Below are 12,485 nucleotides of genomic sequence, written 5' to 3'. Positions count from 1 at the left end.
TCAAACGCAATTCGACACTTATTTCTACAGCCGATTATTGCATGCAAACATCAAATCTGTAACTATCCTTATGCATGGGTGTGGTCTTGATAATATTGACAATCGCTAAGTTTCAAAGATATCCCGGTAGATCTTGACTTCGATGTAAAAGACCGGAGCGTAGAAATCTATGTATCTTTGTATTGCTACGTAAGGTTACACTCTTCTTCTTAATCAAGATGTAAAATGGAAATGAAAGTAATTAAAAGACAATAAAAATGGGGGATATGAAAAATACACCGAGACTGATATGATGTCAAACTTGTATGTATCACAAATAATGCCTACGGGGCACAGCTACACGGAGTGTACGACAGCTTGAATAAGATATGAAAGCTTTGAACATTATGTTCCAAAGGTGATTGTTCACATGAAACCATATTGATGTTTGTTCTTAATACGAGAAAATATTGCATTTATCGTTATAGCATGGGAAAGCATTCATGCTTCAGAAAAAAAAAGTTACATCAATGAAATATCAACATGCATCTATCTGTCTATCGTTTATTTATTTATCTATTTATCTATTTATTTATTTATCTATCTATCTATCTAAATATATCTTTATCTATATATATGTATTATATACGGTATATCATCTGTTTGTATATAATACATATGTATTATACATATTATACATTTGTATATAATACATGTAATATATATTATACATAATATACCCCTTGATAGTCATCTTTATTTTGTATCTCGAAAACCAACAAAGGCGTTGACATTATAGCTGATACATGAGAGATTGTTTATGTCAGTTCACAATGCACAGCATTTTGCCATTGCAAGGATGCATGCGCATGATGAACAATTTCATCGTTTCCCTGCATACAAGTAATGGGTACAACGATATAGATATAAAAATACATGAGCTTACACACTTCCACTGGGCGTATGCAAAGTGTTAGCAGAAAGTATATATATATATATCAAATTATTTGAAAATACAGATAGTAGGTCCTATCTCAGAAATACGACAATCCTTTAAAAAACTTGTGATTTTTGCATATCATTTCACGACATTGGAGAAAATAGATACCAAGAGATGCACCCCAAACAAAAAGAACCTTTTCTTTCTTCTGTTTCACTTTAAGTGCTTAAAGGACTATGCGATGCAAAAGCATGTCAACTTGTATTGATTTCTAATGCACTGATCATCACTTTATACGTGGGCAAAAGAATATCTAAATATGTGCAATCTATTTTTTTATAACATTTCTATTATTTTTCTTCAGGTCACTTCAATACGCCCGAAAAAACCCTTCCAAACCAATATTCTGCTAGTGATTTCAGCTGTCAATCTTGAAATAGTAATATAATTACCAAAGTCATCGGGATGCACTTTTCCCTTGACCTAGTAAAACTTGCATACTTCTAAGCAGTGTCTTTTGTTAATCATTTCAACATGAAACACGAAAGTTATGCTCAGTGTAGGGAAAGGGGCATTCAAATGTCCTTTGTTAATCATATCATTATTATAGTACTTTAGGAATGGCTGACAGATAACGTTACCGCCAGAATCTTGGTTCAGAAGTTGTTGTTGTTGTTGTTGTTGTTTGTGTTTTTTTTGTCGGTATCCAAGTAATCTCAAGCAAAATAGTAAAAAAAGATTATTCTAAATTGCATGGCACATATCTATTTCATTGTAATTCACTTCAGTTCAGTTCAGTTCAGTTCAGTTTTTATTTCTGCATTTCAAAATCAATACAAATCAACAAATCAACAAAATACTTACATAGTCATTTACACAGCTAATATTCGTAACGTTTGGATCTTACATACATTTTCTTTTTTTTTCAAGAACGAATATCATATATGAAAGGAAGCAATAGGAAATGATAAAAATGAAATGCAGGGGACCATCATCATAAGCTAAGCTTGACGAGGAAGATGGCCCCAGGTAAAGAGATACATAAAGAAAATCTTGCCACTCACTGAGTGGGGGGTAATTGTGCAAAGGGCACAACGAAGAGATACATAAAGAAAATCTTGCCACTCACTGAGTGGGAAGTAATTGTGCGAAGGGCGTGCGGTGCGGTGCGGTGTGCATTGTGTTGGGATGAATCTTGGTTTGTACGTTGAGTGTTATTTTGTGTATCAGTGTGATGAGGTGAATGTTACTTCAGTTATGGCCGTGAACTCATTGTTTAGGGTGTTTGTTGACCAGGTGGTATGAATATTTATGTGTCAGAAGTATACTGGATTATGAGGGTGTTTTTTAGTTCTCGTTTGAAAATGTTCAACGACGTACGTTGTTTTAAATTAGGGGGTAAAGAATTCCAAATATCTGGTCCATTGTGCTTTAATGATTTTTGAGCTAAAATGATTCTGGGGTTTTCGAGATGGTAATCGGACGACTGACGTGTTGGATATGAATGAACGGTGAAATTTGGAGTGAAGAAGCCATCAAAAATTTTTGGAAGACAATTAAATGTATATTTATACATAAAAACAGCAGTTTGAAAGGTGTGAAGATCCTCAATTTTCAGTGTTTTAGTTGACGAAATAGGGGATTGGATGGGGATAAGTAACGGGAATTGGTAATCAAACGTACAGCACGTTTTTGGAGAGTAAGAATTGGATTAATTTTAGTTGAGCCACAGTTTCCCCAAACGATATTGCAGTATGTGATATGTGGTAAGATCAATGCATTGTATAGAATAGTCAGGGAATTTTGAGAAATGAAGTTTTTCAGTCGATGTAAAATTCCTACAGTTCTTGAGACAGACGTGTGGATATTATGAATGTGATCGTTCCAAGTTAAACTCGAGTCAATTGTGATTCCTAAAAATTTAGTAGATCTTACTTCAGTTAAAGATAATCCATCAATATTGATATTATAACTGCTGTTAATGTTCTGTGAAGCAGTAGGTTTGAAACGTATAAAATTTGTTTTAGAGACATTAAGGGATAATTTATTACATATAAACCATCGGGAGACTTTGTCTATTTCCGTGTTCAGAGTGTTAAACAGTGTTTCAAGGTTCTCATGGGAGTAAAAAATATTAGTATCATCCGCAAAAAGTATAAATTTAAGAGTTTTTGATGTATTTATTATATCATTAATATATACAAGGAACAGTAGGGGGCCAAGAATTGATCCCTGGGGAACACCACATACAATATTAGAATTCGGAGATTTAGATGACTTAAATAGTACATATTGCTTTCTGTTGGATAAATAATCAATAATCCAAGAAAGTGCTAAACCACGAATACCATATCTTTTTAATTTGTAAATTAATATATCATGATCTATGGTATCAAAAGCCTTTGATAAATCCATGAAAATTCCTATAAAATGTTTTTTTTTATTTGCAAAAGATTCAGTAATCTTATCTAACAATTGAATTATAGCTAAATCGGTGGAATGGCCCTTTCTAAATCCAAACTGATTAGGTATAAGTAGGTCATTTACATGAAGAAAAATGTACAGGCGTTTATGAATAATTTTTTCCAGAATTTTAGAAATACTAGGTAATAACGATATTGGTCTATAATTTGTTAAAAGAGAAGGGTCGTCTTTTCTTTTGAAAATTGGAACTACTTTCGCAATTTTTAATGAGTTTGGGCATATTCCAGAAGACAGTGAAAGATTGAAAATGTAAGATAAAGGTGTGGTTATTTGTTTGATGATTTTCTTCAATATATAAACACTTATTTCATCATGGCCACTAGATCTACTTGGCTTTAATCTGTTAACAATCTCCAGTATTTCTTCCTCATCTGTTGGGGTAAAGAAAAGGGATTTGTCGCAGTTTGGTGGAAGAAATTCAGTAAAGTTTGAATGAACATGTTTGTTTTTTATTTTTGAAGCTAATTGGGGGCCAATATTTACGAAATATGAGTTAAAAGCATCAGATATTTCATCAGGGTTTATGAGTTCTTTGTTGTCATTATAAAAAAAGGACGATGTTTCCTTATTATTTTTACCTGTTATTTCATATATAGTTTCCCATAAGCCATTTACGTTATCCTTTTGATTATCAAACTTATCGGAATAATACATTTTACGAGAAATACGAATCAAATTACTGAGTATATTTCTATACTTTTTGTAATCTGTAAAATGTTTTGTATTGTGGGTAGTAATCGCCAGTTTATACAATTTATTACGGGTTTTTATTGAATTGATGATTCCCTTTGTAATCCAGGGATGTTTGTTCTTTCTGCGTGTTTTTTCTTAACTAAAGGAATGTTTTTTCGATAATAATATAAAATTTTATCTAGGAAAATATCATAAGCTTTATCGGCGTTATTTTGAAGATACACTTCTTGCCATTCTTCCTTCACTAAATCAAGATTAAGTAATTCAATATTCTCGTCTGATTCTTTTCTGTACATTATCGGCCTGGGTTTTGAAATACTTTTGACGTTTTCAGAATAACGAAGAATAATGAATATCGGTAAATGATCAGATATATCATAATATAAGATACCATTAATGAATTTATTTACAGAAAAGTTATTAGAAAAAATATTATCCAACAAGGTTTTAGATGTTTGGGATATTCTTGTTGGGTTATCAATATGGGAATGGAAAACATATGAAAAAAGAATAGTTTTTAATTTTACCGCTAAAGTATCTATTTTCGTCATGTCAATATTATAGTCGCCCATAATATAAATTTCCTTATTTTCTTGTGTAATCGTGTTGAGGCATTCATCAAAATTTTCTAAAAACATTTCAGTTTTATGATTTGGTGGCCTGTATATAACACCAATTATCTTATTTTTCATTTTATCATTAATGATTTCCACAAACAGGCTTTCACAACCTTCAATATCAATATCAGTTCTTATTTTTACTCGCAATTCGTTATATATATATATAGGGCTACCTCTCCCCCTCTACCTCTCTTACGATCAGAGCGAAATATTTTATATCTATCAAGGCTAAACAAATTTGGAGACGTGTGCCCTAGCCAAGTTTCAGTTATACCGATTGCGGAAAAGGGAAAATTTTGTAAAGAAAGAAGAAGTAGTTCAAATGAATCAAAATTTTTGTTTAAGCTTCTAGCATTCCAGTGGAATAAGCTAAAATCTTTAATGGGGTTATAATTAGTGTCATCATTCCTATTTGTGAAATTTCTACGGGAATTATTAACATGACTTGCAGTGGAATCAAGTGAAGATTTGAACATATTATTGAAATTTGAACATATTTGAACATATTTGAACATATTATTGAAATTGAAAAATTTTGACCACGTGAGGGATGTTGCGGTTATCATAATTCAACACAAGGCAACGTGCATTTGCATTGTATATTTTCTTTAGTGCAAGTTAAAAAACCCCAATGTTTTCACAAGACATGATTATAACTTTCTATCGGAATGTATAGTTCTTGTACTGTGAATAATAGCGGCGTCAGAGAGGGAGAGAGAGAGAGAGAGAGAGATTGAGAGAGAGAGAGGGAGAGAGAAAGTGAGAGAGGAGGTCGCATGTGCTGTGGTCATGAATGAAATGAGGCGGAGAATGTGGAATATATCTATATCTAAGTACAGTGTATCTATTTGCTACGGTAGAGCAATACCACAGATATCGTTACCAGGGTTGGGGACAAGTGGCGATCGTCAAAAGGCTTACACAAATTCAGTGAAGCCTGACATCCCCGTGTTATACCAATCTTTCTCGATATCTTTATAGATTGCTTTATAGGACGTAACGATCGACAGCCACGTCACACTAATACACAGCTCTTCCGACCCTCTTCCCCATACTAGATGCAATTAGTTGTCTCCCCTATTTCATTTTTACATTAGTTCTTCTATTCCAAATCTAAAGCACAGTCATTATCATTTGTACCACCCACCTTTCAAATCATGACTGTATTCATATGCCGTATTCATTTTCTTTAGAATAGATGACTCTTATGTGTATTGGGTGCGAATTAAGGGAAAGAAATATCGATAGCAATCATTTTGCTCTTCTGCTCATTAGTCAGTAACTCGTGAGTACAGTCGGAAGTAGAGAGAATGTAATGAGGTGTGATTCCGGAAGATTATCCGGATCGCTTGCCACATTTTCCTCGAATTATAAGTGCAAGATTCGGTTCAAAATGTCTCTGTGTCTCCAGGTCCGGTAGCGCCCCTCTCTCACCACGGTACCGGAACAACTCAGGATATCGTGCTGTGCTTGATTACAGTATTGCTACACAAGTTGAGCTTACCCCATTTCCTCTTCCGTCGAACTTGCATATCAATATTAATATACGGATAGATAGTCGACAGGGCAGAATTTTCCATACAACAAAGAGCATGCAAGAACCGTCCAACTCTGAATATGCCCCAAGATTGCCCTCAGGCAAAGTATTTAGAGTTTGTATCATGCTTATGTCGCGATCGGGTCCCGTATTAATAAACACTGTCAGGATAAACGTGCACACGTTGGATAGAGGCAAGATCCACGCACGCACAAGGGTGTAGCAAAGGAAGAGGTTATTTCTTTCACAGTGATTGCTGAAATGAACCCAATAGCGGAGTAGACTAGAAGATAAGATAAATCAAAGCAGGAATAAGATGCCAAAAGCACAGCGAAGACTGAAAACCGAAACAAAGGAAGACGACAAGTCAGTTAAACTCAGTTCAAATGAGACTTTGTTTCCAATGACACATTTTGTTCATACAAGTTCAAGGGGAAAAAATACAATGTATTACAACAATATATATATATATATATATATATATATATATATATATATATATATATATAATTATATATATAATTATATATATATATATATTATATATATATATATATATATATATATATATATATATATACATGTGAAACTAATGTTCAAAATAACAACACTAACAACAACAGAGGTAACCTTGGAAATTTATGGTAAACGAGAACAGTACAAACCAATATAAATCTGGAGAATATCTGTTCATCTATGATTATACTTATACATGGTGCAAAACACAAAGACGATGTAGGCTACTTTGGTTCCGAAGAAATATTGGTTTCACATAGGTGAAATGAAAATGGGGGGCAAAGATGCATGATCACAGTCCACGTATAACACTTTCCAGCAGTACAAGCAGAAATCCCTTGTGAAATGAACGTCTTATCGAAATTGGGTACAAACATTGTGAAATAACAGTATTCTTAAAACTGTTTTTGATGTGTTATCAAGGTCGAGAAACCCAATCACAATTGGCTTTACACTCGAGTCCTCTTACGTTTTAATTCTGAGAGTAAATCTCGATTTGTGACTCACGAAAGAGCACCTGTTGGATGGTGCTCATCATACAGAAGCAAAGATGTTGGTAATGATCATAAGGCTTATAGGGATCTGATCCTGATTCAAAACTCTTACAAGATCCAGGTTAATACATTTAGCAGTTTAGGACTAGGAGAACTTGCAAGTAAGATCGTATCTGGTTTGAAGATTGAACCCAAGTTGGAAATGTTGAAACTTATCAAACGCTTTTGACCTTCCTCTAGCGAGGTATAGGTAGAACAGAGCTTTATGCTTGTATATATCGCCAAACTTGATAATGACTATTATGGGACGAGCTTCGAAAATTGCATTATGTGCCGTGTGAATAATTGCATTTGCCTGTAATCAATGATTATTACTTCTTATCGAGCAGTTTATAGACATTATGTATGTACTGCATACACAAAACAAATCAAAGCAAAAAGAAAAAAAAAAGACATAGCAAAATTGCCTATATACTATAAGCTCCTCTTGTTTTCAAATTCTGACTCGTTCTTTCGCCTCATTAACATGACGAACTGTTTCACGGCACCTTACTCTCTGACAGAGGGGCAGGCAATGGAAAGGGCAACCCTGAGTCCAGGGATAAATCAGCATACCCAGCGGCGAGTAGCACTAATACATGCACACCAGTCATTGCCTTCGTTCCAAGGAGAACTCATCAGTGGCGGACAGTGGGGGTCACTAGTGTCAATCATTCTCCGCCGCATTCTTCAATCACGGAACTGAAAGACTTAAAGGATTTCCGTCTTTTCACTTAGCCCATCATGTCTTCGGAGAGACAGCTGAGAGCGCGTCACGTGACCAGTCCTTCAATTTGCCTCACATGTCCAGCGGGTATAAGTTTTTACTGATGACCGGTACTAATGACCGCTCAGAGATACCGTTGATTAAATGCGTGACTTTCACTATTCATTTGGCATGGAATTGTAATTCAGGAACAGTCTAAAACATATTCGGATTCGCTTCGTATGTTCCAGACTGTTCTAAAATTGATATCGGGTGAATAATTCTTACGAACACACTCTGTGTGATGTGCTCTTTTTATACTATTTACTCTTAGTATTCAATAAGGTAGAATAAAAAGGAAACCTGCCTTACTTGAGCCCATTGTTATTCACAGCCCATTCTTGATTTCGATTACTGAATTATCAGAAGCTTTACACGCCAATGATTCAAGTGACCTTTATTAAATGGGCAACATGACCTGTGTAAATGGGAAGATTAGAGTCAATATTTTTTTAACAAACTGTCTAATTTTCATTGATACAATCATTTTTCTGATTTTGTAAAAGTCTAACAAATTCATTTTTTTTTTCTAATCTGTCTCCAATGTCTGACATTCGGTAAGATACAGGGTTGCTAGTGGATGGATATATACCAGTAATACGACGATTTCTGCAGGATAACAATGCCAGGTCAAGTCCGAACACTTTTTAGGATTTGTGCCTCTTGTGTTTTGATTTGAGCATCGTTTGCTTGCCTCATTTTCAGAATAGATAGATGGATAGATAGCTAGATAAATGAATAAATGAATAAACAAATAAATAGATTAATGCAAATGAATAAATAAATATATACATATATATGAATGAATATTTATATGTTTCTAATTATACACATATGATAGCAAGAAAATAAAGGACGAAAACACTTTTTAATAATTCAGACTTTTAAAGATAAAACTTTATGAATAATTATCAGTATGTCATAGATCAGATTAAAGGGATTTGTGTGTGTGTGTGTGTGTGTGTGTGTTTTTGTGTTTCATTTGGGTAGGCGAACTTAGACATGTTAAAGTAAAAATATACTCATGAGTGTACATTACAAAATTGCTACCTAAAAGTCAAATTGATTGAAATTCGGTCATATTGCAAAAAAAAAAAAATAATAATTCAAAGGCTTAAAAGGTTTGCAAGGTTCAGTGCACCTAAATCATAATTATGGCTATTGTCAATGAAGATCCCTGGCCAGCCACTTGCCAGATATAAATCATATATGGATGCATCCGGTCTGGTGACAACTGGTACCTGACTGCATGTAGTAGAGCAGATAAGCCGAAAAATTGTGCAAAATTTGACTAAAGCATGAAACTTTCACCAGTGTTAGTACATGTTATAAGATTCATTTTAAGATCGGGAGGTAAGTCTGAATTGACCTTTGATGACCTCCAAAGGTCAATGACCTTAACATTTGATAAAAATTGATATTTTGCGTCATTGATTAATGTTAAATATGGTAATGATGTACTAAAAACTCATTTTTGTTACAGTGGAATTGTCTTCACGTTCCATAGAACCCTGACAGGTTTCTACCTTTGACCTCTGATGACCTGCAGAGGTCAATGACCTCAAAAATTGATAAAAATTGATATTTTGCGTCATTGATTAATGTTAAATATGGTAATGATGTACTAAAAACTCATTTTGTTACAGTGGGATTGTCTTCATGTTCCATAGAACCCTGACAGGTTTCTGCCTTTGACCTCTGATGACCTCCAGAGGTCAATGACCTAAAAAATCGATAAAAATTGATATTTTGCGTCATTGATTAATGTTAAATATGGTAATGATGTACTAAAAACTCATTTTTGTTACAGTGGAATTGTCTTCATGTTCCATAGATCCTTGACAGGTTTCTACCTTTGAGATGACCTCCACAGGTCAATTATTGACCTCAAATTATCAGAATTTTGATATTTGGTGCAATTGGTTGATGATAAACATAACGATGTCCTGAAAATTCATTGTGTTACAACTGAATCGTTTCCTTATTCCTCAGATCAAGGGAAATTATTTACACGTCTCTACCTTTGACCTCTGAGGACTGTGACAGGTTAATGACCTCAAAATATCAAAATATTGATATTTGACGTATATTCAATGGTTAACTGTATACCTGGTGTGGAATCATGCATTATGCTATTAGCATTTATACTACATTATACAAGAAGTGTCTTCTCATTCCACAGAACATTGGTCATTACCCTGTGTATATCCAACTTTGACCTCTAAGGTCAATGTGAGGTCAGACTTTTAGAATATCACTAAAAATTTAGTTTTTCTCAGGAATGTGAGCGGTCAATTACTTCAGAAATGAAGCTTACGTGTCTTCAGTGATGGCAGTGACCTCAAATATAATATTCATGTTTGGGTTAGTTATGCAGACTAGCTTGCATGAAATTATGTGCAGCATTATCCAATTTGCACTGGACAAAATTTGTACGCTTAAACATGGAAGGTGGGGAGAGGAGTATCATATTTTGGGTTGATGCTTAATAGTTTGTGAACAGGCATATGGCAAAGTCCCTTGAATTGGATGAAAGGTTGACAGATGCTAACCAGAAAACAACAGGCCCACCTTATTAGATGTACGTCACGAGTCACAGAACCCGAGTCGTACAGCCCATGAGTTACGCAGCCCACGTGTCATACATCCCGTGACCTAAACACTAGATGAACAAGGTCAATGAGCTCGACATCAAATATAATAGGCCCACAAGATGTGCGGTCCTCGAGCTCGACACTCGAGGAAAACAAGGCCCACGAGATTACATCAGAAAGCTTAATCTAATCAGTGTAGGTCTTGTGGACCTCCCCCTCCCCCCATGTGTCGGACTCTTACGGGCCTGGTTTGCCTAAGTGTCAGGCTCATGGGCAATGCTATACTAGTTTCGAGCTGGCGGGCCTGTGTTGGTCAGTGTCATGCTCGTGGGCTGTATGGTTCCGGTGAATGACTCATGGTCCTGGAGCATACAGTGACGCCATGGACCATCTGGAAAGCGACATACTGTGAGGAATAACATGCATTCCACATGAAGCAATCCTGTGTCTTGCAACTTGCTATTGTCATCCAATTAAGTTTGGGTCATTACGTCAGGCAATTTTGGGCATTTTTTCAGTGACCTGTTTAGGAACCTCAATTCCAAATAGGAGTGGAACTACTATTTTAGTCAAGGCGCAGGGACCCAGAAAAAATGAATTCGTTCAACCCACCCCGCAGAAAAGGTTTGACTGCATGGGGTGGTCGGTTGGACCCTCTGGAACACCCCTAGGTAGTATGTGACTCCAAATTGTGGTATCAATAAAATTTTACAGGCCACTTAAGTTGCGACAAGACCTTATTCTTCGAAAAAGAGTCTGCGCACGCTAAGACTACTACACGTACCACTAGCTCTGCTACAGGCACCAATGCGAGTGGTGTGTGTAGTAGTCTTAGCGCATACAGACTTTTTAGGTCACAAACGAGGGTTTTTGCCTGCAAACTAACATTCCACGCCAAGCTGGGGTCGGTGTAGTGTAGTTTCTAGACGTTTTTATTTCGTCTTTATTTCTCCGAGTTGAAGTAAGCAGAGTGAGAGCACATACCCAGTGATTGCGACGCCACAACCGTTTTTGTCGCAATCACTGGGTATGCACCCTCACTTGGCTTAGCGCAATACTGCGGGCTTCTGCACAATACACAAGCTGCAACTCAGAGAAATAAAGACGAAATAAAAGCGGCTAGAAATTAAGACTAGGGTCAGTAATGCTTGTCGCTATTGGGGCACTGAAAATGACAAACTTATCACAGTTCTTGCACTTATTTCATGAAAAATTCATCAAAACTGCATAAAACTATTTATGTACAGTTGCTCCAGATGTCAGCAAAACAGTGGGATTCATTGTAAGTTATAATATTGTGCATGGTAACCATGGTAACGGGATGCCTACAGGTGATTGGTAACCCCCCCCCCCCCAAAAAAAAGAAAATATATATATATATGGAATTTAGACAGATTTGTTTCTTTTGCCTTTCGTGCGCATCACCCATTGTAGACCTACCTCTACACTGTTAAATTAGCCTGGATAAAAGGGAAAAGACGCCCAAGAGTTTTCCCTCATTGTCTCCTTAGCATTAATTCATTACTGCACGTTTTGATACAAATTTACATATCATGATTATTTTCATTTTATTATTATTATTATTATTATTATTATTATATATATATATATATATATATATATATATATATATATATATATATACAAAAGCTAACGAACACAAAAGTACGTTTAATTCTTTGGTGGATAATCCAGCGCACGTGTGTATTCCTTCTTTGCAAAGAAATTTATCTGCATTCTTGAATAAACTTCCTTTACGAACATGAACAATTATTGCTTTCCTCTGCTCTCTTCCAGGATTGTTTTACATAACCATCGCTCTG

The sequence above is a fragment of the Diadema antillarum genome, unplaced genomic scaffold (genome assembly GCF_040938485.1).
Source record: "Diadema antillarum isolate AM-2024a unplaced genomic scaffold, OU_Dant_1.0 seq00001106_RagTag, whole genome shotgun sequence".
NCBI classification, from domain to species: Eukaryota; Metazoa; Echinodermata; class Echinoidea; order Diadematoida; family Diadematidae; genus Diadema; species Diadema antillarum.
The sequence above is the reverse complement of the archived record's forward strand: the minus strand, read 5'-3'. Positions refer to the sequence as shown.